Genomic DNA, 27,111 nt, shown 5'->3' with positions numbered 1-27,111 from the left:
AGTGCATTGGTGGTGTTGCCTGTGGATGACTCGGGGCCCTGGCTTGAGATGGATGCAGCCCTGCCGTGCATGGGTGTGGTGGGTGTGCCACATGGGCTCCACTGCTGCTGAGTCATCCTCCTGGGTGGAAGAGGCTTGGAAAAGAGAAGCAAGACTGGGATGAGGCTCAGAGTCCTCAGCTATGGAGTGAGAGACCACCTAAATCATCAGGAAATGCTCAGTGTCCCCATGTGCCCAACTCTACACTGTGATGCGACAAGAAAGTCCCCGACCTCTCCTGCCATGTTTAACTGCCGCTAAACTGCCAATATCTTCCTGACATCTCCTTGGACCTGCTCACACAGGCCGGAAGGGTGGCTACTTACAGGGGGAGGTGTGGGCCAGGAGCTGGTGCTCTAACTCTGCCATCCTGGGGCGCTTCAGCCAGGCTGATGGGCCCCACTGATCACCAGGGTTCCTGCCGGTTCTAATTCATCACTTCCAGGATGTGTAGCTCACAGAACATTTCTGAGACTATTTTCCTGGCTTTATTGAGACAGAATTGAACAATTCTAAAATATGTATATTTAAGGTATAAAATGTGAAGTTTTGGTATATGCAAACAATGTGAAATGAGGACCGCCATCAAGCTCATAAACATTCCCATCCCTTCACATGGTTGCCATTTGTGTGTGTGGTGAGAATATTCCAGGTGCGCTTTCTCAGCAAATTCCGAGTGTGCAGTTTATCACTATCAACTACGGCTGCCATGCTGTGTGCCAGGTCTCCAGAACGTACTCATCGCATAACTGAAACTTGGTGCCCTTCACCAGCTCTCCATGTTCTTCACTATCCAACACCACCCTTCTACTCTGTTTCCATGACTTGGACTTTTTAGGCTAATGGCTTGGTGAAAATCTGTGACATATGCACAGATGACCTGGGCTATGTGAGCACTGGGGCCACCTTTTAACCGTGGGTGATGTCTTGGAACTCCGAATGCCCAGGTACTTCCAGGGATATGCATGGGGCTGTATCACCCCTGCCCTGTGACCCAGGAGCCCGCTGCTGAGGGAGGAATGCCACCCAGTGGTCCTGAGCTTCCACACGGGGTCCCACCCCTCACTCACTTGCATCTCTTTCACAGAAAAGCTCAGGAGCACGGGTCATTCTCTGTGCCTCATTTTCTGAGGCACGGGGCTGGAAAGTGAGCCCATGGGGAAGGATGTGGTGAGCCATGAACGTGTCAATGTGTGGAAAGCACACAGTGGTGGTGGGGTTCCCCTAGAGAACGTTGATGTGGCACTTGTGCTGTGTAGGTGGGACACGTCTCCTGAGAAGACACACTCCCACACACACTTCCACACACACTCAGTCACACCACATGACACCCATGAAGACCCCCCCAGAGTCCCATGCGCACAAACCCACCCACTTAGAGGGACATGGCTCCTTCAGGGACTGTACAATGAGACCAGGGTTCTTCACCTGCAAAAGCCGCTCCTTCCACCACCCTGCCTTGTGCCCAGTGGGAAGCTGGAATGAGATCTCCAGACTGAAGGCAGCAGGAAAGCCCCGCCTTTCTTTTCACCTGGATTTTTCATCAGTGAGTCAGTGATTGCAGAATCCAGGCTGTTTTCCTGGGGTCACCTACAATTACAGGAGAGAAGAGACCATGAGGACCAGTCACGCTGCGTGGAATTTCTCAGGTCTTTTGCTCCCGCTGTGAACACAGAGTACTCAATGGAAAGCAGTGGTCAAAGGCCCCAGAAGCCAGCACAGACACCTTGAAGGAGGTGCAGGCTTTCCCTGGAGGACGCGTCTCTCTAGTTCACTGTGGCTGCCAATCACCACACTCTTAATCCAGAGAGAATTTGCTGCTGGGCAAAACTTCCCCTTTCACACAGCTCGAAGCCTGATACTGCCCCTCCCGACTGCCCTCTCCAACCAGTGTCATCTGGAAGAGTCGGCCAGGGTCAGTGCAGGCTGCTAGAACAAGGCTGGCTGGGCGAGGAGGCTCCTGCCTCTTACCCTAGTACCTTGGGTGGCTGAGGCAGGTGGATTGCTTTGAGATGTTGATCCCCACCTGCGGGGGCCGGGCCTGCAAACCCTGACTTTGTGACAGATGAATAAATACCCTCCACACATAAAGTACCGTGAACAAGTCAGCTGCTCTCAGAGGGCCATTGAGCTACCCAAGCCTTCAATCACTGTCCCTCCTAGCATTTATTCAGTTTATATTTAATGACAGAAGTTCTAAGTCAACATGCTTGTGGATAGTTAACACTGTAAAGGTTTGGTTCCAGGGCCCAGAGCAAACACCATTAAGGGGTAATCTCCCTTTGACCTTCTCCCAGAGGGCCATTGGCTCAAAGGTTAGTTTTCAGACCACATGAGTAAACAAGGGAGCTAGAGACAAAGGAAGGTGGGGTGAACAGACTTAACTGGGGAAGCTTCTATTACCCCTAATTTTTACCTGTGACCTCATGCTCTAAGGTAAGAACTGGCTGCCTTCAGCCTATTCCATTATTACAAGTTATGAAAATCTTTTTGCCTTCCAGAATGTTTGAGTCTATATCTTATAACTTTCCCTGATATTTCCCTTAATATCTGGCCAGCCACCCTGAGTGAATCCCAACATTGCTTGAGGCCAGGAGATCCAGAACTGCCTAGGCAACATAGTGCGACCCCCATCTCTACAAAAATATAGGGAAAATTTGCCTGGCATGGTGGTGTGCAGCTGTGGTCCCAGCTGAGATGGGAGGATCACTTGAGCTCAGAAGGTCAAGGCTGCAATGAACTCAGATCACACCACTGTGCTCCACCCTGGGCAACACAGTGAGACCCTGTCCACAGAAAAGAAAAGGTAACCCAAATACCATGGGCTGGGTGGTATAAATGCAGTGTTTTCTCAGTTCTGGAGGTTGGGATGTTTCAGAGCAAGGTGCTGGCACCATGGACCAACATGGCATGATATTTAATGTCTATTGAAGAAGCTACATACTCTATGATTCAAGCTAGGTGTCATTTTGTAAAAAGGCAAACTCTAGAGACAATTTAACAAATCACCTGTTTCCAGCTGGGTGTGGTGGCTCATGCCTGTAATCCCAGCACTCTGGGAGGCCAAGGTGGGCACATCACTCAAGGTCAGGAGTCAGAGACCAGCCTGGCCAACATAGGGAAAGCCTGTCTCTACTAAAACTGTGGTGGGGGGCACCTGTAATCACAGCCACTTGTGAGGCTGAGGCATGAGAATCACTTGAACCTGGGAGGTGGAGGTTGCAGGGAGCCGAGATCGCGCCACTGCACTCCAGCCTGGGTAACAGAGTGAGGTTGGTCTTAAAAAAAAAAAAAAGCTGTTTCCAAGGAACAGAGAGAAAGAATAACAGGTGAAGCACAGGGGGTGGTCAGCAGCAGAACAATGAATGCATGCAAGGTGGAGCAAGACATTGCAAATTAAAAAAAAACCATGAAAATGCAAAATAGAAAGTTATAATAATGCTAATACGTAAGTTAATAGTGTGTAAATATTGGTTCATTAACTATGACAAATGCACCATTCTGATACAACAATTATGGGGGAAATGGAGGAAAAAGGCCTGTGCTAACTTCAGTTTCTGTTCTATTTTTTGCTAATGTAAAAATTATCCAAATAATAACGTCTATTAATTGAAGAGTCATTTGGCAACACTATTTTAGGTGGAGATCTATTGCAGCAAATGTTTAACAATCAGTTAATGTCTCATCAGGAGCTTCAGATGTGTTTCGCTATTAAATGTGAACCAAAGCTGAGCTGTTGAGTGTATCTTCCTGTGGTTGAAACACTACTGATTGAACAGTAAATTAAATTTTTCTCACATGAATAACAATATGGCTTAGCATTTTTATTGATTTATTTTAAATATGCAACTTTGGAACAAACCTGCAATCGTTATTCTTGAATCAACATAAGGGCTGAGTATCCGCAGTGCCATCAGCTCACCGTCTGCAGGTGTGCCTGTGCTTGGTCGGGGACCCCTTCTTCACTTGCTGCTGGTCTGGGGCTGTATAGATTCTTGAAGGAGGAAAATGCTTTTCTCCTCAAATTCATCAGCTAAGATCCTGGGAAATGCACTCACAGTAAAGAGAGCTGCTGACATCTTGTTGGCAGAAGACCAGAGGAAACGGACCATAATTTATGCAGAGCTCACACCATGGATCCCACTGCACTGACTCCCCGACAGCCTCTGAGCCAACGCTGGGCTTTCGGAAGATCTTGGGTTTTCACGTGCACTTGAAACACCAAGAGAAAGGTTGTGTGGAAAATGCCTTTATGATGAGATGGTCCAGAAAGGCAGCTGAGCAGAGTGACTGAGCATGGGGGCTGGGACCTGAGGGCCTGGGCTCAGTCCCACTTAGAGCCACGAGAACCAGGGAACGTCCTGCAACCCCTCAGCCTCTAGTTCTCTGCACTGCCATCTAAACACTTTAATAGGGCTGACAGGTTAGCATGACGAGGCCAAAGATCATTGGACAGAGTTAAAGCTTTAGAAAAAGCGGCTGATTCTTCAATGCTCCATGATTCCTCCATCATTAAATGCCTGGGAGAAGAAGCTACGCACTTGACAGTGGGTGACCAGAGAGGGGACATGGATGCTCCAGGGCAGGGGAGGGTGGAGGTTGGCTTTTCTTCATTTGCCTGTGTGAGAGGCTTTACAGCGTATGGACAGTACATGCGATCATCTCCTGTGATGTCCACGTCAGCCCTGAGGGTGGGCAGAATAGGAGCTGTGGCCTGTGCTTCACAGGTGGAAGAAATTCTCCTAAAGGCATGTGACCTTCCAGTCACCACACTGCTGTGTGATGCACCCCGGGCAGAAACATACCTGAGGCCTAGGGGCCAGAGATGTCTTCACACTTCAGACCTCCAGATCATGCTCTAGACCCCCCAAAACATGAACTCCCCTGACTCTCAAGATGTCCTGACCCAAGGTTTCTGTGGGAGGGCTGATGTCCTGGAATAGATGCCTGAGCCCAGAAAAGAGCTTGGACACAAGACCCGGCCTCTGTCTCTTCCTTTCCATCCCAGACCCCAAACAGGATGTGGTTTACCTCAAATGAAGTCCCTTGGAAAGACGAGGGTGATTCAAAACAGGGCAATCCCTTCATAGCAGCGTCACAGTCAGCTGCCATGGGCTACACGTTTCCAATGATCAGTTGGTTACAAGGGACCCCTGCAGCCAACTGACCCCTAACTGTATTAGAAAGCAACATTATAAACTGTCACATGACCGCTTCGCTTCCCTCCACTTGACCAACTGTGGGTGAGCAGCTAATGCCCTTGTCTGATAAGTGACGCCTGGGCTGGAGTGTCAGCTTGATGAACTCAGTTTATAAAGCTTCCCGCCTGACTTACTATTGATCTGAGCCACTGTCTGTGCAGCTGGACTAAGGCCTGGCTGAGGATGGGCAGTGGCTGCACCAGCACAGAGTGGACCTTTCTTCCTGTTCATTTCTTCCAAACCAAAGTTCAGCGTCTTCAGACTCCTATTGCATCCCAAGCCCTGCAGGGACAATGCACAGAGTCCCTTCTCCTTTTTGAGGGAACCCTCCACAGCTACAGCCTGGAGACCCCACCCCAGGACTGTCCCTGAGGACCACCCAGGTCCTATTTCTAACCAAATGTCCATTCCTCTAACCTGAGGCTCTGTCTCTTCTCACCACTCTCCCCAGCAGCACCCTAAACAGTAGGGATCCTGTCCTCATCCCACCACATTTATATCCATATCAAAACCCCAGTCTTTCCTTTACAAAACCAAAATGTGGCACACATACACCATGGAATACTGTGCAGCCATAAAAAAGAGTGAGCTCACGACTTTTGCAGGGACATAGATAAAGCTGGAAGCCATCATCCTCAGCAAACGAACACAGGAACAGAAAACCAAACACCGCATGTTCTCACTCATAAGTGGGAGCTGAACAATAAGAACACATGGACAAAGGGAGGGGAACATCACATACTGGGGTGTGTCAGGGGTAGGGGGCAAGGGGAGGGAGAGCATTAGGATGAATACTTAACACATGTGGGGCTTAAAACGTAGATGACAGGTTGATAGGTGCAGCAAACCACCGTGGCACATGTATACCTGTGTAACTAACCTGTGCATTCTGCACATGTATCCCAAATTTAGTAAAATAAAATAAAAAAAAAAAAAACCTCGGAATCAAGATTACTAATGTACTGTGTGATATTTTGGCAACAGTATTCAAAAGAGTTTGAATTTTAATTCACCTTTCTTGTCATGTCTTTTACAGAATTTGCTATCATGGTTTTCCCAGTTAAAAGAGAGCAGTGTGAGCGTGTTCTTGTACATACAAAATTGAAATTACTTCTATTTAAAATATAGATAGACTCACAGGGAGACAATAAGGATGGACACTTGCATGATGGAATGATAATATTTGCATTAGTTTTTAGGTGATGGTTGTTTTACCCGCGGCACAGTGCACACATATGACATGCGCAGACGGCTGCCTTCTTACAAACACTGTCTTACCACCGCCCAGATGTAAATCCCCGGCAGTCCCTATGCAGCTAATTTCCAGGCAGTAACCCCAGGACATACCTACCCTGATCATGATCAACACATTTTAAATTTATTTTTAAACATCATATAAATGCAAACCTACAGTATGTACTCTTTTGTTTCTGGTTGAAAATTATATGTGAATATGTGAATTTCACCCATGTTCCACGTGATGAAGCGTTTGTCATTTTGTACTGCTGAGTCAGTATATAACATTGTAGAAAGCTGGCACAACTAGTTTACACCTCTGTGTTTTTTACATTCACTCTGCTGTTTCTCATGATGGTTGTTTGAAACAAGGCATCTGTAAAGTCCCCCAGGTGGACACCAACATCCTTGGCTCATACATGTCTGTTGGACATAGATGGCAGGAGTGGGACTGTAGGGTCACAGGTGCTGATGACTGTAGTACACACTAGAAAGCCATTTATCAAAATGGTTGAAACTAAGTATGTTCCCAGAGTAACCTGACAGTTCAAATTCCTCCACATCCTCACCACCCTTTGCATTTTTGTCTCTGATAACGTGCCTATCCTGGTGGGTGTAAGAGTGAGAAACTAGTTTCAATGTGGACTCTGCTAATGACTTGGGATTGAGTGCACTTTCATGTGCTGAACTTGCTGAGGTTTCTAGGATTTTGATAAGTCACATAACCTTCTGAGTTCCAGAATGACTATTTAAGGTGCTTTGTTAGAAGAAGGATCCAACAGGCAAAATTGCAGAGGGTTATGGAACAATGGAAAGACATTAGCGAGGACAATCTGATTTCAGAAGAAAAAATAGAAAAGACATAAAATGGACATGTCACTAAAAATGGACAAATATCACAACAAAGCAATTTAGAGAAGGCAAAATGTTGTTGAATAAAAGTCACATGTTCTGATCCACCTGAAGTGAAAGAAACCCCTGTGGAGCCCAGTGCATCTGTGGTGGGAGGAACTGCCTGGAAGGGCAGAAAGCAAAGCAAAAGGGCTTGGGGGGAGCAGGAGCTGCCAGAGCCTTCTCAGCGGGAAGCCAGTGAAAGGGTTTGGAGATCAGCCAGCCAGGGGCGGGGCTGGCAAAACCTATAGGTTCCTGTGAATGCCCTAGGATTGTGCAGTTACTTCTGAATGAGGCATGAAACCAGTGAGTGTCAAGTAGACAACTAATGTTGCAATTTAAAAAATAAAAATAAATTTCCAGCCAGGCTGTGGAGCTTCAGAAGCTCTTACAACTGGGATATTAAGGAGGTCAGCCATCCGGCAGGATGTCCCTCAGCACATAGTAACATTAAGTGTGCACCTTCCACACAGCTAGTCCACTGTGGTTCAGAGATGGAGGGAAACATGCAGAAGGAAGTCCTCACTGGTGACGTGGTATCGGCAGCAACCTGGATGCTCAGCACAGGGTTTAAACTAAAATGTACTTTACACAATGCTGACCCATTGGAAGTAATGGAAATGGTTCATATGCACACGTGGATGAAATTAAATGTTTGAGTTTAAATCTTAGAAAAAATAACAAATAAATCAGATGAGGCCTAAAGAGGAAAAATTATTTGCTTAAGAAATGGAAACACACTATGAATTCTTTAAGTGTCTGTAGAGATGATTTGGAAGTCGGAATGGAACCACATGATTTACACTTGAGTTGGTGACTCAGAGATGGAGGAAAACATGATTTGAAATGGTGATAAAGAAAAATATGAAAGAGAGGCCTTTAGGTGGCTGATGATGAGTGTTAATAGTGTGAGTAAACTCTGCGCTTCTGGGTCCCAGGATACACCGACAGAAAGTGCCACACATGCTCTGCTGGCACAACTGGCAGGAACAAGTGACCTCCCTTCAACCCATGCCCTTTACCTAGGATTCCCGGCTGCCCTGTCCCCTCTCTGACATCGTGAGCTGCTTCAGAAAGGAGAATCAGGACAGCCAACGCTCTCCACCTGAGATGCCGCGGTGTGTCAGAGGCAGGAAGGCTTTGGGATCTGAGGACAGTGTGGGACAGTGAGGGACACTCCTGAGATGGCCTCTCCCAGCTGGAAAATGACTCAGAGCCTCCAGGGGAGTTTGGTCATCAGGGAGCCCACTGGGTAGGTTTGGGTGGCAACACTGACCTGCCAGGACACACCTTCACCCCACAGGGTCAGCTGTGAGAACTCAGGACAGAGGGGCCCAGGAAGAGGCGGGTCACAGCTCTTATTTCAATGCAGTGGCTCTGTTCCCGTGAAGGTTTTGGGAGACGTAAGGTGGCTTCAGAAAGCTCAGGCTCCACAGCAGAGTGTCAGGAAGCGGAGTCGCATCTGAACCATACCCAGGGCTCCTGTCTTTACCCTCCTCACTCACTGTACAGAGGAGGGGACACCTCACCTGGGGAGAGGGGATCCACAGTTGGCTCTGCTCCACACACCTGCCCTCCTCGCTATGCTGATTCTGACCCACAGTCCCTCCCCTCTGTCCAATTTAGGGTCTGTGGCCGAGGCAGGGCTGGCTCAGCCACCCTCAGCATCTGAAGGTTCTGAACAAATGCCACAGCTGTCTGCACTGAGAACAGCAGCAACACTGGCAATGTTGACAGCTGGGGCCAACATGACACATTCTTCACATATACACACCGTGAGCATTTTCTGTCACTCTGTGCTTTGTAAGTCATTTTCTTAAAGGGGACTTTTGCTATGCCAGATAGTTTCAATATTTATGTAGGCCAATGCTTTTTTCTCAAGATCAGTATTTTTGTGTCCTAAAACAACTATATATATGTGTGTGTGTATGTGTATATATACACATAACTATATATAACAATATACATATGTGTATGTGCATATATATACAACTATGTGTATGTATACACACATGTATATAGTTGTATATATACACATACACACATATATGTTCATATAAAAACATTTGAATTATATCTCAAAGTTGTTAAAAAAGAATGGCTTGATATTCTAGTGCTAAGGGATGGCTTTATTTAAAACATAAATAGTTTCAGTAGATTCCTTTAAAAATATTATAGCAGAGATTTCCAGATCACCCCCACTCCCACCTTTTTATAATTTTTAACAATTTTCCAGAGTCTTGAATTCAATGAAGTGAAGGTGGAAGAAAGCGTTTAGAAAGCCAGTCGGTACAGGAGAGCTGGTGTCAGGTGAGGCAGAGTGGGGAGAGATGCTCCTTTAAATGGAATCCTCTGGAACCCGCTGCAGAAAGCAAGGGTGAGGTGGGCAATCTTCCTGCAGAGCTACCAGAGAAAGGGTTTAGACCCAACACTCCTGTTCACAAACACAGACAGAGGCATCTGTTTTCTTAAAACAACTCTTTCTATATGGAAATAGAAATAATGAAAAGGGGAAAATTCTGGTTTAATTATTTTATTCAATTATTAACAAATAACTTATGAAACAAATAAAAACTGTAAAAGTGGAACTCAAATTATTGTTTAATAATCTGGATCTGTGGCTCAGATACAGATTGAACAAAACAGCCATAGATGATGCCCCAGCTGTGGGAGATGCCCCAGCCGTGGATGATGCCTCAGCCATGGAAGATGCACCCAGGTGTGGATGATACCCCAGCTGTGGAAGATGACCCCAGCCGTGGAAGATGCACCCAGCAGTGGATGACGTCCCAGACGTGGAAGACGCACCCGGCCATGGAAGACGCACCCGGCCATGGATGATGCCTCCGGCCGTGGATAATGCCCCCGGCCGTGGTTGATGTCCCATTGGTGTATGATGCCCCAGCAGTTGATGATGTCCCATCGGTGGATGATGTCCCATCGGCAGATGATACCCCAGCAGTTGATGATGTCCCAGCAGTTGATGATGTCCCATCAGTGTATGATGCCCCAGCAGCTGATGATGTCCCATAGGTGGATGATGCCCCAGCAGTTGATGATGTCCCATTGGTGGATGATGCCCCAGCAGTTGATGATGTCCCATTGGTGGATGATGCCCCAGCAGTTGATGATGTCCCAGCAGTGGATGATGTTCCATCAGTGAATGTTGACCCCTCTGTGGATGATGTTCCATCGGTAGATGATGACCCTGATGCCCCAGCCGTGGATGATGACTCAGCAGTGGGTGAAAACCAACAGTTGTTTTCAAGAAAAGTCTAGTACACAAGTCATTAGTGAGATTTATCAAGAAAAAAGGGAAATCATAAAATTAATATCAGAAATTAATAGGAAGACATAACCACAGAGAGAGCAGAGATGACAAAACAATGAGTGGAATCTAGGAATACATAACTTGTTTTAAAGCAACATTTTGTTTCACTTGGGCTGGTGGCCATATGCTGCAGTAGCTGGCCACCAGTGAGAGTCTCCTCATGGAGGAGGCTTGGGTTGAGGCGAAGGGTCTTTAACCCGCATGCACAAGCAAGTTCCCATGAGGGGATGGAAACCAGGCTACCAACCAAGTGCTGCACAGAGTTCCTGCCTGTCCCTCTCCTCACCATTTTCAGATGGCAGGGTTTGAGCATTTTAGGGCTTGGGAAGATAATATTACTAAATCTACTAAAATACATCATCACCAATCCTTATGTGCTCTGGCCAGCTTTTGAGCAAATTAACTTCACAACTGAAGTGGGCAGCACTGGCCCATGTGGTCCTCCACTCCTCTTAGAATTTGTGAGCTTGGGGCCGACTGGAGGGTGGATGGTGGGAGGAGGGGGAGGATCAGGAAAATAACTGATATTAGATTTGATATGTAGATGATGAAATAACCTGTGCCACAAACCCTCATGACACACATTTACGTATGTACCAAACCTGCTCATCCTGCACAGGTTCCCCTGAACTTAAAAATTAAAGAGAAAAGGACCTGTGAGCTGATCCAAAGACCTGGGGATCTTTGTGCTTTTCACACTGATGACTACGCCAGTCTGTGGGGAGATGTGTCTGTAACTGGGTTACAGTCCTGGGTTGTGTGACCACGGAGGCCACTTTATAATGATGGACAGTGTCTGGGATCTACTTAGGGCTTATACATGAATGCTGGACTCCCTGCGTGGTGGCAAACACCCCCTGACTAAGAGCATGCCAGTAGTTGCCAGTGTCAGGCCCACACTCCTGGGTTCATGTTTTCGCTTTTTCATTCAGGAACTCAGGAGCTGGGCCACTCATTGGTCCTTCAGGTTCTCCACCTGAACAGTGAGGATAATAAACCAGACCCAGGGATGGCTCTGGTAAGAGTGGAGGAGTCACTGTACAGACAGAGTAGAGTGGGGCTGGATTTTATTTTTTAGAAGTGGACACTGGCGAATGGGCTGTGTAAATGGAAACTCTCTCCTGAGAACACACAAAGCCTTGCCTGCACAGAAGCTCCACATTCACATCACATGATGCAGCCTCACATGAGACACCGCCAATCCTCAAGCACCCAACTCAGTGCCACCCAAAAGGGAGCACAGCTGCTGCCTCAAAATTTGGCCATGATTTTTCTGTGGGGAATTCAGGTTTTTAAAAAACACTTGCACTATGCTTACTCCTATCACAATCCCAGAATCAGGGTGGCACGTCACATTGAAACCAGCTTTTTTTTTTCTTGACAATAACTCCAGAATACTTCCCAGAGTCTCACTTCAGAGGGAACACCGGCACTACCTGCAACGCAGAAACAAAGCTTTATGAGGGGCATGTCATGCTGTGGATTGTTTGCACAACGCTCTGTTTCTCTCAACGAGTATTGTAAACCTGATCAGAAATGTAGTCAACTGCTACAGTAATCAAAACAGCATGGTACTGGTACCGAAACAAAGATGTAGACCAATGGAACAGAACAGAGCTTCATTGGACAGGACAGAATGGGCGGCCACAGAGGCCTGGGATAGATGTTTTGTCCCCGCAACACAACAGGGAGCACACTTCATGCTATGCTGATGCTTACTGAATGGTGCAACTGAGGACTAGGTGATTCTGTTTGATACAGCAAGTCTACTTCGCCACTACAGGCAGTGCAGCATGTTAGTTTATAGATTAGCTTTTGCTGTTAGAGAGATCCAGCTGTGGGTGTGTCTGGTGAATAATTTACTTAACTAAGACTCACATTTCTCATCTGTATAATGAATAGAACCAAACTAATAATGCCTCAAAGTGATTGTGATGCTTCAAAGAGGCAACATAGAGAAGTGACCACATAGTATCCAAGACTCAAATGTGTATCAGTCATCCTTTTCATTTTAATAACTTAAGCAGTTGTTATTCAGGACAGTCATGTGGCACAGTGACATGTTGATCAATGATTACTTACATGGCTGGGGTCAGATGGGTGTACACAAATCTACTGGCCTGCATCATTAGATTAAGACAAAATTTTTGGTTAAAAATTTTAAGTAAGATGCCATACAAATGAAAGACTAACCACAGTGATGGAATTTTTAGGGAGAGAAAAAACTAAGTTCACAAGGATTTGGAGAAATGTCTCCTCACATACGCTGCTACAGGAGCATGAATTAGCATCACCATTTTGAAAAATATTTGGCACTATTCATGACAATAAAAGATATGTTCCCTTCTAACAATCTACTACACAGAAATGAGTGCCAGTATTATTCCAAAACCATTGACAAAAATACTCAAAGCCACATTACTTATCACAGCCATAATTATTGAAAAACAGAAAAAGAAAATTCGATGTCAATCAACAGTAGAGTGGATAAACTCTAATATGTGACTACAGTGGAATGGTATGCAACAAGGAAATGGAAGAACTACAGGTACACTTACGAACATGAATGAATTTCAAATCATAATGTGAGGGAAAAAGCCAGACATCGAGAAACACATATTGACTTATTCTATGTATAATAGTTCAAACCTGGAGAGATCTAAACAAGTCATTAGCAGTCACAGCAGGTTGCTTAAGGGAGAAGGTTAAAGGAGGAGGGAAATTTCAGGGAGGAAAGGGATGACTGCAGTTGTGCCATCTCACCCTCTCAGATGTCAGGGTCCCAAAAGAGGGTGCTGGCAATATTTAGGTGGTTCAAATGTGTCATGAAAAAAAGCAAATGACAGATAGCAGCAAACTCGGGTCTTTAATGAAGTGCCCCAGACTGGATAGAGCGTGCCCACTTAGTTTTGTATCTTATTATATAAAATGAGGATCCTCCAAAGATAAAAATGTCGTCCGTAGCATGGACAGAATTATGTGCTATCAGCACATTTTATCATAGGAGTTTGCTGCACAACTTTTAGCAATCTGTGAATAAAAGGTCCAGAACTTAACTTATAAATATCAACTTAGAGAACAATGGAAGCCTAATATTTGAAGACAGGAAATAGTGTAATGCCATCTTCTGTGGGAAGGAACTCTTGGTTTCCCCAAAAATTAGAGAACTGGAGAGAAAGAAGCCATATCTCAGAATCCGTGGTAGGGGTGGGAAGTGGAGGCCACAAATGTGATCAAGGTCAGACTTCTCTTCTCCCTTGCCTTCCCAGGAGACTGGAGATGTACCAGTGAGCCCAGAGTGAACATTCACTGTGCCATCCACCCCTGGGAGACCCCTTTAAACCCACAGACAGGACAGAAACATAAATGTGCTATAACAAATCTTAAAAGTTTAGAGGGTGGTTATCAATTTCCCCTTGGCACAGAGCAGAACTTTTTCTCTAAGTTCAAGTAAATGCCTGTGAGAGAGATGTTCCCACAGATTCCTTCCTTCCTTTACGGATGACACTCAATGCCCAGCCCTACATCCCTTGTGCATAATCCCAAGAAATGCTGATTAATGCAAACCAAAGGTTTTGATGTTTCACTGGGCAGAAAAGAGCGGGCATACTGCAAAAATCATCTCTAATGAACACAGCACCCTCATAGCCCAGAGAGACAATTCCTACCTTTATGACAATAAACTTTGAAAAGAACAAACCAAACCTCACACACATTTTCATTTTCTTTCTGATTTCATACTCCCTTCTTCAGTCCCTCAAGCAGCGGGGATAACATGAAGGCTCTCAGGAACCCTTTCCCATCAGGTCCTACCTGGAAAGTAGTTCCCTAACTTGGGGGTCGTCTTCAGTGATCCTGAAGACGCTCCCCAGAATCCAGCCTTTAGGAACAAAAACATCAGGACAAGTCATTAGAAAGAGTGACTCACCCACGCCTCTTCCTCCAGCTGAAGCCACGCTGCCTCACACATCATTTCCTGGTCTTTGCTCTGGGTAGACAAACCTTCCTACAGCCTCTCTGGCTGGAGTTCTATATTGGCCAAATCACTTTCTCTCAGGAGACCCCCAATCCTCCTTCCTAGTGGGATCCCACAATCAGGTTTCTATACACTCAAGCAGCAAGTTGGTCCTTCATGAAGTGAGTTACTTCACAGTACTTACTTCTCACCCTCTCCTGGGATAGTTTCTGAAATTAAACAAAAGAAAACATTATGAGGATGAGATTCTGCGGTGCCCTTCACATAAAGCTGTTATTCCCTTGGCAAGGGTAGAAAACTAGAAGTGGTACGGTGGCTGAGCCGTAGGTCAACAGCCCCAAAACCATGAGGATGCTTATGGAACGATAAGATCTTTATTCACAGAATTCACCTTTAAAGTGGATTTAATGGGCAAACACACAATGTTTAACCCAAGGAGGAAAATGTGTTGAGGACAGTGCCTCTGCATTACAGCCCATGATGGATGCTGCCATTTGAAAACCTCCCAGTGTATTGCATGTTAGTAGGGAAGACACTCCCACTGAACTTCACCCCCACAAAGAGAATTGCATACGCTTTACATAATGTACGTTTTCAGATTTTTGTATCAAAATTAATTGAGAATAAATCACAAAAGCAAAATTTCTTTAGAAGACAAAGAAAAGGAGTCTTACATAGAGGTTTTGCTCCTCCAGGTCTTCTTCCTCTTCCCAGGACTGGTCATCTGAAGACACTGGAAGGACACAGAGGAAATCTCAGCACCCTGGTGGTTGGTGGCTGTGAGCTACTCAGGGAGCTTTGCTGGATGTGGGGCATGGAGGTGGGTGATTATCAAGCATGGACTGAGTTGCTGCTGGGCTGTCCCCCTGGGTGGAAGAGGGCTGGCAAGGGAGGGCAGCAGGAAGGAGATGAGACATGGAGGTCTCCGCCTCGTACTGGAGGCATCATGCAGCAACACAAGAGTCAAACGAAAATGGAAACTCAAATGCACACTAAGGTTCAATGGAACCTTCTGCCTCTCACACGTTTTGAAGCTCTTTTAAACAAACAGTATATTCAAGACTATGTCAGTACTCTAGGACCCAATCATGCTGCTGCCAGATTTAGCAACAGTTTCAAAGATGCATAATAAAAACTTGGGTCAACCCAGCCCTTATCTGAACCCAGACACTTTCTTCTATTGATTCCAGGTTTTAAAACTCTTTCAACCAATTGACAATCAGAAAATCTTGAAATCCTTCTTATGACCTGGAGCCCCGACCTTCTCCAACTTTCTGTGGTCCTGTCTTTCAAAACGGAAGAAATTTACATCTTGCATGTATTAATTGATGTCTTATGTTTCCCTAAAACACGTAAAAACCAAACTGTAGCCTGATCACCTTGGACATATGTACTCAGGACCTCCTGGGCTGTGTCACCAGCATGCCCTTAACCTTGGCAAATTAAACTTCTAAATTGGATTGAGACCTGTTTTAGATAACTTTTTGGTTTGCAATGTGTAATCATGGTGGGGTTTATTCTTTAGAAGAGGACACTAGGGATTTATTGTGTCAAACAGAAATAACAACAATATTTATTTATATGATTTACGTCCCAAGAATATTTTTCCATTTATGGATTCACATAAAGGGAAATGGCTGTCACATAAATGGATGTCACTGCAGTTCTGTTTTTTAGACTTTTCAAACCTCGAATAAAAGCTAAGTTGAACAGACAGATGGATTCAATTCTAGGCAAAACAGTCTATTGCAGTTATATACTAAACTTTTGTTACAGTTGACAATGGAAGAATCAGAAATATTGGAATTATATTCTATAAAACAGCCAGTGTTAATCACACGAGAGTCCCTTCTTCAGTCCACCTTTCCTTTGTCATGCATGTGTAGTAATTGCCTAGGGGGGATCCTATCTTTGTACTCGCCAGTGCATTGAGCATAGTGTATTTCAGGAAGGGAGACATGGGCTGGATGCTGATGTGATTTAACTCTGCAGTGCAGAGCTGCAGTGAGTGTGGTGAGCTAGTAACCCAATGCTTTTTTGCTGCCTTAATTGTCATTGTGTCTAATGGATGTAGTTTGCAGGATTTGATCATTTCTTGGTCTTGTGGTGATAAGAGTTTTCAACTATCTCAAAAAATATCTCATTCATCTTATTTGTCTGGGGCCAACTGCTGAGGAATGTCCCCAGCATTGAAAGGAGTTTCTCAATATTTCTAAGTACTGCTTCCTAATATTCAGAACTTGCATTTGACCCTGTTGACAGAGGCATCTGGGGCAGCTCTGTATTATTCACACCAATGGCTGTGCCATATCCTGCAGTTACATTCACTGTTGTCTGCCCTAAGCCACGTGACTGCTGCAGCCATCTTGGAATCATAGACAGTGTTTGGGATCTCCATAGACTCATGTAAATCTAGGACTAGCATGTGTGAGGCAACCAAACTATGGCTCTCCGTGATGGTAGGGTTGAGAGCCATCCTCCTGAGGGTAATAATTGCAGTTCAACAATTCATTATCAATTCAGCTTTAGAGCTATATCCCTAGGTTCATATCTCGCCTCCTTCCTTTAGGGGCTTAGAATCATGGGCACATTCATTAGCCCTTCTGTTTCTCCATCCAAGGAGTGTGTAGATAGCAAACAATCACTGTTTAGGTGAGGTCTGTAGTAAGGATTGAGTGAGTTTATTAAAATAAACTGTGTATTGTAGATCTTCAGAATGGTAAATTAAAAAAGAACTGACTTGCTTGATATCTCAAAGCTTAACATGTTCCAGAGCTGCATGTAAACCCGAGAGATAAGCTCCCAAGTCAGGGGCAATGCCATAATGCACAACTGCTCTGTCCAAAAATCATCATTTCAACTGAACTCTAACCTTGGGATGAAAGAATGAGGTACGAGTGTCAAAAATGCTTTTGGTGACATCCTGATTCCACACAGTAGCTACTTCTGAAAAAAAGAAACAATTTAAGTGCATATTGTCTACTAAATGAGCCAGTGACCTGAGGAAAGATCAACAGATACCTGGTCAAATGGAACAAATACCAGTTTACTTGGGGAGGAGAATTATCTACCATAATGGAAGGTTCTAAGCATGTGATATCATATCCTGTATGGTTTCTTTCTCTTAAATGAAAAGTGGCTCCAACTGAAGCTGTTGCCAAGTAATGGAGATGACTGTAGCTTGGCCTTGGAAAAGTGCTCTGGATGGTGTCACGGGAGACCTGATTTCTGCACTCCTTCCTTCTGAGGAGGGTAATAGGTTGGGTGAAAGCATATTATTCATATCTCTGAACATAGGGAATTTTGAATAATCCACAAAAGTATGTTTAAAACTATGTTTTGGTAGGTAAACTGGCCTAGACATAGATATTATCAGTATGTATTTGGGAAAACTTCTGATATGAGTAGAAGCAACAAGCTCTCAAATACTGTGAACTAAACATATATTCAGGCTGATGTAAGGAGGGAAGCCATGGGAATAGCAACATTAGGTTTCTTTCTTGTGCATTTTCCTTCACATTTCCACAATTCCAGATTTGCTTCAGATTCCAAAGTCTAGAGTTTAAAAGATAATTGATGGTGGAAAGACAGAAGCACAAGAGATGTTCCTATATTCTTTCAGTCAACACAAAGAGGGAAGTTAGGTATGCAGAATCAAATCAGAAATACTGCATTTTACTCTATGGAAAAATAATAAATACAATAGCATGAACAAAGAATTAAAACTATAAATTATGGCATAAGTAGGCAAAGTATTTCTTGAACAACCTTACTACACCAATTGGAAGGACACCAGTCAGTAGGTAAATATGAACAGACCTCCAATATACTTGAGAAGACAGGTATGAAGCTGAGAACTTCTTTAACATTCTGCATATGGAAAATCGGAGACAGTCTACAAGAATGCTATTCATGCTAATAAATTCATCAAAATTGCAGAGTACAAAGTTAACACTCAAAGGGCAGTTGTGTTAATATGCAATCAATATAAATAATCCAATAGTAAGACTACAAATGTAATTCCATGGATAATAACCTCTGACATCATTAGATACTTCCAAATAAATCTAACCAATGAGATGAAATACCCTTAAGCTGGTAAGAACAGAATGTGACTGAAAGGAAGCAGAGAAGGTACAAATAAATGAAAAGGCATCCCATATTCACAGACAGGAAGATAAAACCTAACTAATACACAATAGTACAAAATGATCCAAAGACGCACAGCAACTACTATCAAACTGGGAACAGCCATTTGTGCAGAAATGGAAAAGATAACCCAAAATTTTTGATGAATTCTTATATGTCTCAAATAATCATAATGTTGAAAAAGAACAGCATTGGAAGATATGCATTCATGAGACTGAAATCTACGAGAGGAAAAGATACAGAAACTCAGACAACAGGGTCCTAGCATGGGGGCACAATATTTCAGAAGCAAATATTTTTGTATTTGAGATGACATCTCCCCCTGTCACCCCGGCTGGAGTGCAATGGCGTGATCTCAGCTCACTGCAACATCTGCCTTCTGGTTTCAAGCAATTCTTCTGCCTCAGCCTCCCGAGTAGCTGGGACTAAAGGCGCACGCCACCATGCCCAGCTAATTTTTGTATTTTTAGTAGAGATGGAGTTTCACTATGTTGGCCAGGATGGTCTTGATCTCTTGATCTCATGATCCGCCCACCTTAGCCTCCCAAAGTGCTGGGATTACAGGCGTGAGCCACTGCGCCCGGCCTACGGTATCATTTTCTACCTGCAGAAATTGTCCTATTGCAGCTTCCCTCATGGATGGTGTCCACTGGCCAATCTTTAGAGACACAAATCTCAGCAAGAAGTTATTTCAGAGAGTGACTCACCCAACCTCCTACTCCAGGTGAGGTCACACTGGATTACATGAGATCACCCTGAGCTTTCCTCAGTGTTCTCAGACTCTTTCTAGGCTCTGTGGAGCCAGAGGTCTTCAACAAGGCATTGCTCACACTTTCCAGCCTTCAAGTGAGAAAGAGGAGCTGAAGGAATCACATTTCCACTTTTCCTTCCACTGGCTCATTATAGGTTTCACCTCCAATCCCACAACCCTGAGATCCCAACTTTGATGTGCACACTTTCAGTGAGAAGAGTCCAACAATCACAGCCTGGGCCAGGCTCACAGCAGACATGCAAGACAGCATTCTGTGGGGATGGAAATGCCCTCTACTGTATGGCTGCTGGTCCATTGCATGGTGGCTGTTGTGAGGAGATTTTGAATATTTCATTGTACATATTTAAGTTTATTTAACTATAAAGAGACATGTATATGACAGAAGCACACTAGATAGGACAGCTCCAGAGATCCAGACATGAGGAAGACCTGACTCCCCTATCCTGGTGTTTTTTGCAGAATCATTTGCTGCTGTGATCCTACCACACATTTACGGTTACTTCCTGGGCATCTGCACAAGGGCCAGGCACTGTGTGGGGCTGGGCATATGACAGTGAGGACAACATCCAGGTCCAGAGGGATTCCAGCAGGGACGCGCTTGCAACCAGTGGAAGAGTGTGGCCCTACACACCCTGTCTAGACTACAGCAGAGCAGCAGGAGCACAGGGGTGGGTGCATCTCACTGTCCTCAGGAGCTCGCCCTCATCTCCAGGGACCCTGACTCAGAAGCTGGGCAGGCTCCAGGATGAGTGTGGAGCTCAACAAGCTGGAAGAACACCTTTCCACACCTGCACTAGATCCCAGCCCAGGTGTGTTCATTAAAACATCAATGGAGCCTAACTTGTCCTTCCCAGGACTGAGCTCTGGGGTAAGGACAAATGAGGAAGACACGGTCACTGCCCTGCTAGTAAACACCCACAGAAAGGGTTCCTCTATTCACCTGTGGGAAGACTCAGACTTTGAGATGGAAGATTTGAAACCATCTCCAAAATAAGTGGAAACCGAGATGTTACGGATTCCACACAAGAGTTGAAAGGATGACCTGGACTCTGGGATCAGTCCCCATCCCTTTGCTGAGATCACCCTGCACTGGAACTCATGTCCCTCCCCACCTGCCCTGCTACTTGGGAATGCTACAGCTGCCCAGGCCAAGAGCTGGGGGAATCTGTCCAGTTGAAAAGCATTTCTGGGCCAGAAGACCCTTGGCCAACAGGGTCTACTGAAGGAACATTCCTCAGGAGACTTCCAGAAGAGGTGAGAAATCAAAACTTAACTGTCTCAGCCCCAGAAAGATCAGGCCTGGGACCTCTCTGTGTCTGGCCTGATCCTGAGGTCCATTCCAACTGACTTGTGTCCTATCTGCTCTGTGTCAGAAAAATGGCGACCTGATTCCTGTTCTGCCCCTCTCAGCAATTTCTGCTGGTGTCATTGCCATCATCACACAAAGAGATGGAAAAGACATGGGTCAGGAAGGAAGCTCCTTTCTCAAGGCATTTAGAGTGATGTTCACATCAAGTTTTCGACAGAGAGGAAGGCCAAGTCCTACTCACTCCTCCCCAGAAGGGGGTCTCATATCCTGCCTGGGCCCCGGTGATGATGCTGAACTGATGCCCCTAACATTGCAACCTTGACATTCTCCTTTAACAATGTCCCAAATGTCCTCATTTTTTCCCCTCTGATCCTCTAAATCATGTTGCCCTTCAGGTCTAGCACGAGGCTCTCTCTTGCTCTCTCCCTTGGAGACCACTAAGCAGCTGTCCATGAATTCTGAAAACCTCAATGTCAGTAACACTGACATTTTCCTTGACTCACACTCATTAGCACCCGTGCAGCACCACTGGGAATCTTTGTCTAGATTAAAGATGTCTAGGACAATGTGGTCATGAGAAAATCACTTTTGGGGTGAACAAGTGACATTGCCCAATGAAACAGTTTCATTCTTTTGTTCCATTGGAAATACTGACACATACAAGACAATCAAATTTTTCTGAAAAGCAATGCTTTTCCACAGAATGCATGCTCCAAAAAAACCCCTCAAACCATCATGTGGTCCACTTGATTCTCACCATGACCTAAAGCAGCTCCCTTGGCTCTCTGTGTGTGAATGTTTTCAGAAGGAAAAAAAAACCTATTTCAGCAGTAGCGTCAATAGGGCATGATGGAGAATCTCCTGTCCCAGAGCCAAGTTCTTTGTGGAGACATCTGTTTCTCACACCACGCCCCAGATCCTCACACCTATCAGGAACCTGAAGCCAGGGGGTCCTCTAGACATAAGCAAGCAAGAAAACCCCCCGACTCATCACGTAGATTTGTCATTAGGAAGAAAGTGGTATTAGAATATGTACAATGTTAGTGAGGGGAACAACACACACTGGGGCCTGCTGAGGGGGAAGTGGGAGAGACAGCATCAGAATAAGGGCTAATGTATGCGGGGCTTAATACCTAGGTGATGGGTTGACGGGTGCAGCAAACCATGCCACACTTTTACCTATGTAACAAACCTGCACATCCTGCACATGTATCTCAGAAATTAAAATCAAATTTAAATTAAAAAAGAAATTGCCAGAGTAGGCAAGTCTAGAAAAACAGAAAGTAGATTAGCGGCTGCTGAGGGCCAGGACTGTGGGGCTTGGGAAAAAAGAGAAGTGACTGCTAATGGCTATGGGGTTTCTGTGAGGGGGAATGAAAAGATTCTAAAATTAGATTGTGACAATGGCTGCACCATCCTGTAAATATAGTAAAAACACTACATCACCCACTTTAAATAAGTGAATTGTTTTGCATGTCATCTATGTATCAATAAAGCGGTTTAAAAGAAAAAGAACACTTACGGTGGTCACCTGGGGCTGTAGAGGTGGTCTGCAACAAGAGAAAAAAACACAAAACACCATGAGCATCAGATCATGCTGGGTGTGGCTGGTGCAGGTCTTTTCACTTGGTGACATTAGAAAACCACGTCACTGGTCCCCAAATAAAGCATAGAAGACGCTTGTGGAAAAGGCAGTGGGGTGTTTTGGAATATTTAGCAAATGTTCATGTCAGCTGGCAAATACAAAATAATTTTTCAAGAAGACAAGGGTGCTACTGAGAAATATGCTCACAGCCAGTTTGTAAGTTACACTACCTTTTGACTGACATCGTCAATCAGGCCTCAGTTGCTCATAAACTGCAGTGGCTGGTCACTAGAGTCCATGACAACTGAGGTCTGATTCACAATGCAGTCAAAAATGATATTCATTTGATATTCTAGAAGCCCCAGAAAAAAACATTTTTCTTCAAGATGAAGAAATGCATCTTACCAGGACAGAGGGCAGCTCCTCCTGGTCCAGATCTTCAAGAATAAGGTCATCTAGGACCTCAACAGGACCTAAGAGAACACAGAGTGACAGTCAGTGCATTGGTGCTGCTGAGGGATCTCACAAGGAGCTTTGGGGAATGTGGACGGGGGCTGGAGTGTGTGGAGCTGGGCGGTTCACAAGCATGGACTGAGCTGCTGCTGGACCATTCTCCTTGGTGCTGAAGGAAGGCAAAGGAGAGGGGCAGAAAGAAATGAAAGAGCCTTGGCTTCCTAGCTAGGGCAACCTCATCACAGTGAAACAGTCACTTTAAGAACCGGTGAATACAGAAAGGCAGTGTCCTATAGAAACAGGAAGTAGATGAGGGCTGCCTGGAACCAGGGGTGTTAGGGTTGGGGAAAACAGAGGAGTCACTACTAATGGGGATTTTTGAGGGGGAATCAAGAGCTTCTAAATTTAGATTGTAACAATGGCTGCACAACCCTGTAAATATGGTAAAAACACTGAATCACCTACTTTAAATGGGTGAATTGGTTTGCATGTCAACTACGTCTCAGTAACTCTTTAAAAGAAAAAGAATACATATGGTGGTGATACTGGGCCGCAGGCTTCTCCTGCAATAAGAGAAAAAGAAACACCGTGAGGATGACACCATGCTGGGTCCTGTTGGCACAGGTCTTGTATTCACTTGGTGACACTAGAAAACCAGATGGCAGGCCAGGCGCAGTGGCTCACGCATGTAATCCCAGCACTTTGGGAGGCCAAGTTGGGCAGATCATGAGGCCAAGAGATTGAGACCATCCAGGCCAACATGGTGAAACTTCGTCTATACTAAAAACTACAAAAAAGCTGGGTGTGGTGGTGGCGTGAGCCTGTAGTCCCAGGTACTCAGGGGACTGAGGCAGGAGAATTGCTTGAACCCAGTAGGCAGGGGTTACAGTGATCTGAGATCACACTCGTGCATTGTACCCTGGTGACAGACAAAGACTCTGTCTCAAAACAACAACAACAACCACAACAATGAGAAAACCAGATGTAGAACAGTGATCAAGTCACTGCCCCAAATGACGCATAGAGGATGCTTGCACAAAAGGCAGTGGGTTTGGAACATTTCGCAAGTGTCTATGTTGACTAGGAAATATAAAATTATTTTTTCAAGAAGAAAATGCTACTACTGAGAAATATGCTCACGAGCAGTTTGTAGGTGATGCCCTCTTTTGACGGAGGTCGTCCATCAGGCCTCAGTTGGTCATAATCTCCAGTGACGAGTCGCTAGAGTCCACGACTCCCTGAGGCCTGATTTATGATGGTAGTCAAAAATCATATTCACTTCATAGTCTAGAAGCCCCATACAAAAAAAATTTCCAGACAAATAAATGTATCTTACCATGTCAGAGGCCACCTCCTCCTCCTCACTGCCAAGGGTGCACTACGGTGGGTGGTCAGCAGGAGCTAGGAGAACACACAGTGACAGTCAGTGCATTGGTGCTGCTGAGGAATCTCACAAGGAGCTTTGGGGAATGTGGACGGGGGCTGGAGTGTGTGGAGCTGGGTGGTTGACAAGCACGAACTGAGCTGCTGCTGGACCATTCTCCTTGGTGCTGAAGGAAGGCAAAGGAGAGGGGCAGAAAGAAATGAAAGAGCCTTGGCTCCCTAGCTAGGGAAACTTCATCAGTGTGAAATAGTCTAAGAACCAGCTAATAAAGAAGGCACTGTATGGCTCAGTGAGACCATCTCATCACCCCTGCTGCCCATGTGAAGGTCCACGCAAATCCCTAAATTTTGGGAAAGGTTACAGGATTATTTAACTTCTGTGGATCTACATATCCTGCTACTACATTTATCATCTAACCTGGTGTATTTTTAAAATTGTAGTAAAGTATACATATTTATTATTTTAATTATTAAGTGTGCATTTCAATGACATTATAGTCAACGAGTAACATTCATGATGATGTGTCAATAATGAGAAAAATCTAACTTCATAATCTAGCTTCCGCCTGTGGCAATGAAAGAAAAACAGCAGTCCAATAGAGGAAAAATAAATAATGACTGCAGAAATTAATGGAATAAAAAACAGGAAATCATCAGAGAAAATCAACAAAACCAAAAATCAGTTCTTTTAAAAGATCAGTAACATTGATAAACCTCTACATTGTCTAACCACAAAGGAAAGAAGGAAGTTTCAATGTAGTAATAATATCAGTTCAAGAGGAGTGAAATCAAAGAATAATAATAAAGGAATATTCTGAGCACATCTGTGCTCACACTTAGATACATTATATGAAATGAGCTCATTTTTTGGATCTGTTTCAGAAGGTTAAAATTCTCTTCAGGATTAATTAATCATCTGAATAGGCCTATATTTATTTTAGAAACTGAATCAATAATTAGTATCTTCTCAAAAGAACAAAAACACGACCTTCCAATGATTTTACCGGTAAATTCTACCAAAATTCTTACAAAGAAACATGTAGTCTTACCACATAAGCAAGTAATCATAATTTTAGTATTGCCTTAGTTACATTTTAAAAATTATGTTTCCAAACAAGACACAGGAAGATTTATAATTGCTGTATTCATAGCTGCCCAAACTGAAAGCAAATGTCTAAACATTTGAGATGTCCTTTACTAACAAAAGTGAACCAAGCCTGGGCAACAGGGTGAAACCCCGTCTCTACAAAAAGAATAAAATCTAAAAAAAAAAAAAAAAAAAAGCTTGGTATAAAGGCACGTGCATTACCGCCATCTGCTTGGGAGGCTGAGGTAAAGGATCGCCTGAACATGGGGAGGTCAAGATTGCAAGGAGCTGTGATTGCACCAATGCACTCCCGGGTGACAAAATGAGATCTTTTCACAAAAACAAACAATGTAACTTTACTTGTTTGTAAAAAACTAAGTAACAAACTAACTTGTCAATGTAACTTTCCTTGTGTAGTTACACAAATGAAATAAATGAAGAACATGACATAGCATTTACTGAGTTTCTCTAATATAGGACAATGGATCAGTAAACTGGAATTATTTGCTTCAATAAATTAATAATATAATTTCTACCCTACCTTCACTTTCAACGGGACAAATGTTCTTACGCTTCCATTTTTTTTTTTTGCCCACCTCTTGGCGTGGCCAGTCAAACCTGCAAGGTAGAAATGTATTATAATAAAGACAGTGCTTGACATCTTGCTGGCAGAGGACCACAGAGAAATTAGTAAAAACTTATTCACAGTTTAAACTTTTGATCCTGGTTTTCACCAACTGCATTTCAACTCTACCTGAATTAGATCTGGGTTCTAGGAAGATTTGTTTGTGCAGGCAGATACCTTTATTCAGATGAGACAATATAGAAAAGCAGAAGATCCAAGTTACCAAGAACAGACTGGGTTGAAATCCTCCTTAGAATCTGCACATACCTGGGAGAGGGATATGAACACATCTGTGCACCTCTTCCCTATTCAGAGATGTGGAAACATTAGTACATCTATGCTATAGACCTACTAAGGTCCATAGCACCTAAAAGGAAGAAATGCAGATAAAGACTTAAAAAGAATCATGTTTTTGTAAATACCCTAAAATGTTCAATCAATGTCGGGAAGAATAATCCAGATACTTGGTAGAAGTTGAATACAGAGAGGGAGCTTGCATGTCTCCTGTGCAGGGTAGGATGGAAAGTTACTTCACAGTTTCCATGGCCACATGATTTCCAGCTCATGACAGAGATCTGTGATTTCCCTGATCCCCACATCAGCCTCAAGGGACAGGCAGGGAAGGGGCTACAACCCATATTTCCCAATTCAGTGAATTAAAGCTCAGATATTTTGAGTGACTTGCCCAGAGTCACCACAGTGAGGAATGACAGATCTGAGGTAAGAATGTAGTTGGTACCCTGGGGATAGAGATCCTGGAACACCTGAATCCTCTAGATCATGCCCCGGGCCCTGGACCAAGAGCTCTTCTCAAAAGCTTTGTCAAATCCTGCTGCCCAATATATCTGTGGGATGGTTGATGCTCTGGAGACGTGGCAGGTGGCTTACCGCATTGACTGACCTACTCTTTTATCCATATGTTGTCACTTTTACTAGTTTTATGACTCATAAGGCAAACATTTTAAGTCTCTGTTATGATGCACGGTCTGAGATTTTACCTGAATCCACTCTTTCCACCCATCAGGTGATTCTCATCTGCTGAGCTGGAGCTGGTCTCCCATAAAAGAGGACACA

The 27,111-nt window shown here is 44.4% G+C and overlaps 4 long non-coding RNA genes across 4 annotated transcripts; 1 reads left to right on the top strand and 3 right to left on the bottom strand.

The window, feature by feature from the left end:
* Nucleotides 1–5,339: 5,339 nt before the first annotated feature.
* Nucleotides 5,340–20,449, bottom strand: LOC116546145. The gene is made up of 3 exons (XR_004266602.1): nt 20,437–20,449; nt 17,415–17,417; nt 5,340–5,829 (listed from the first exon to the last, which is right to left on the bottom strand). It is a non-coding gene; the product is annotated as an uncharacterized LOC116546145 (long non-coding RNA).
* Nucleotides 9,945–10,409, bottom strand: LOC116546142. Its single transcript, XR_004266600.1, has 2 exons — nt 10,322–10,409; nt 9,945–10,062 (listed from the first exon to the last, which is right to left on the bottom strand). It is a non-coding gene; the product is annotated as an uncharacterized LOC116546142 (long non-coding RNA).
* Nucleotides 10,425–20,410, top strand: LOC116546144. Its single transcript, XR_004266601.1, has 3 exons — nt 10,425–10,517; nt 19,388–19,389; nt 20,400–20,410. It is a non-coding gene; the product is annotated as an uncharacterized LOC116546144 (long non-coding RNA).
* Nucleotides 12,111–15,147, bottom strand: LOC116546146. Its single transcript, XR_004266603.1, has 3 exons — nt 14,627–15,147; nt 12,781–12,818; nt 12,111–12,134 (listed from the first exon to the last, which is right to left on the bottom strand). It is a non-coding gene; the product is annotated as an uncharacterized LOC116546146 (long non-coding RNA).
* Nucleotides 20,450–27,111: the final 6,662 nt, after the last annotated feature.

This window comes from Sapajus apella, unplaced genomic scaffold (assembly GCF_009761245.1).
Source record: "Sapajus apella isolate SASKATOON/1434 unplaced genomic scaffold, GSC_monkey_1.0 scaffold621, whole genome shotgun sequence".
Taxonomy (NCBI): domain Eukaryota; kingdom Metazoa; phylum Chordata; class Mammalia; order Primates; family Cebidae; genus Sapajus; species Sapajus apella.
The sequence above is the reverse complement of the archived record's forward strand: the minus strand, read 5'-3'. Positions and strand labels throughout refer to the sequence as shown.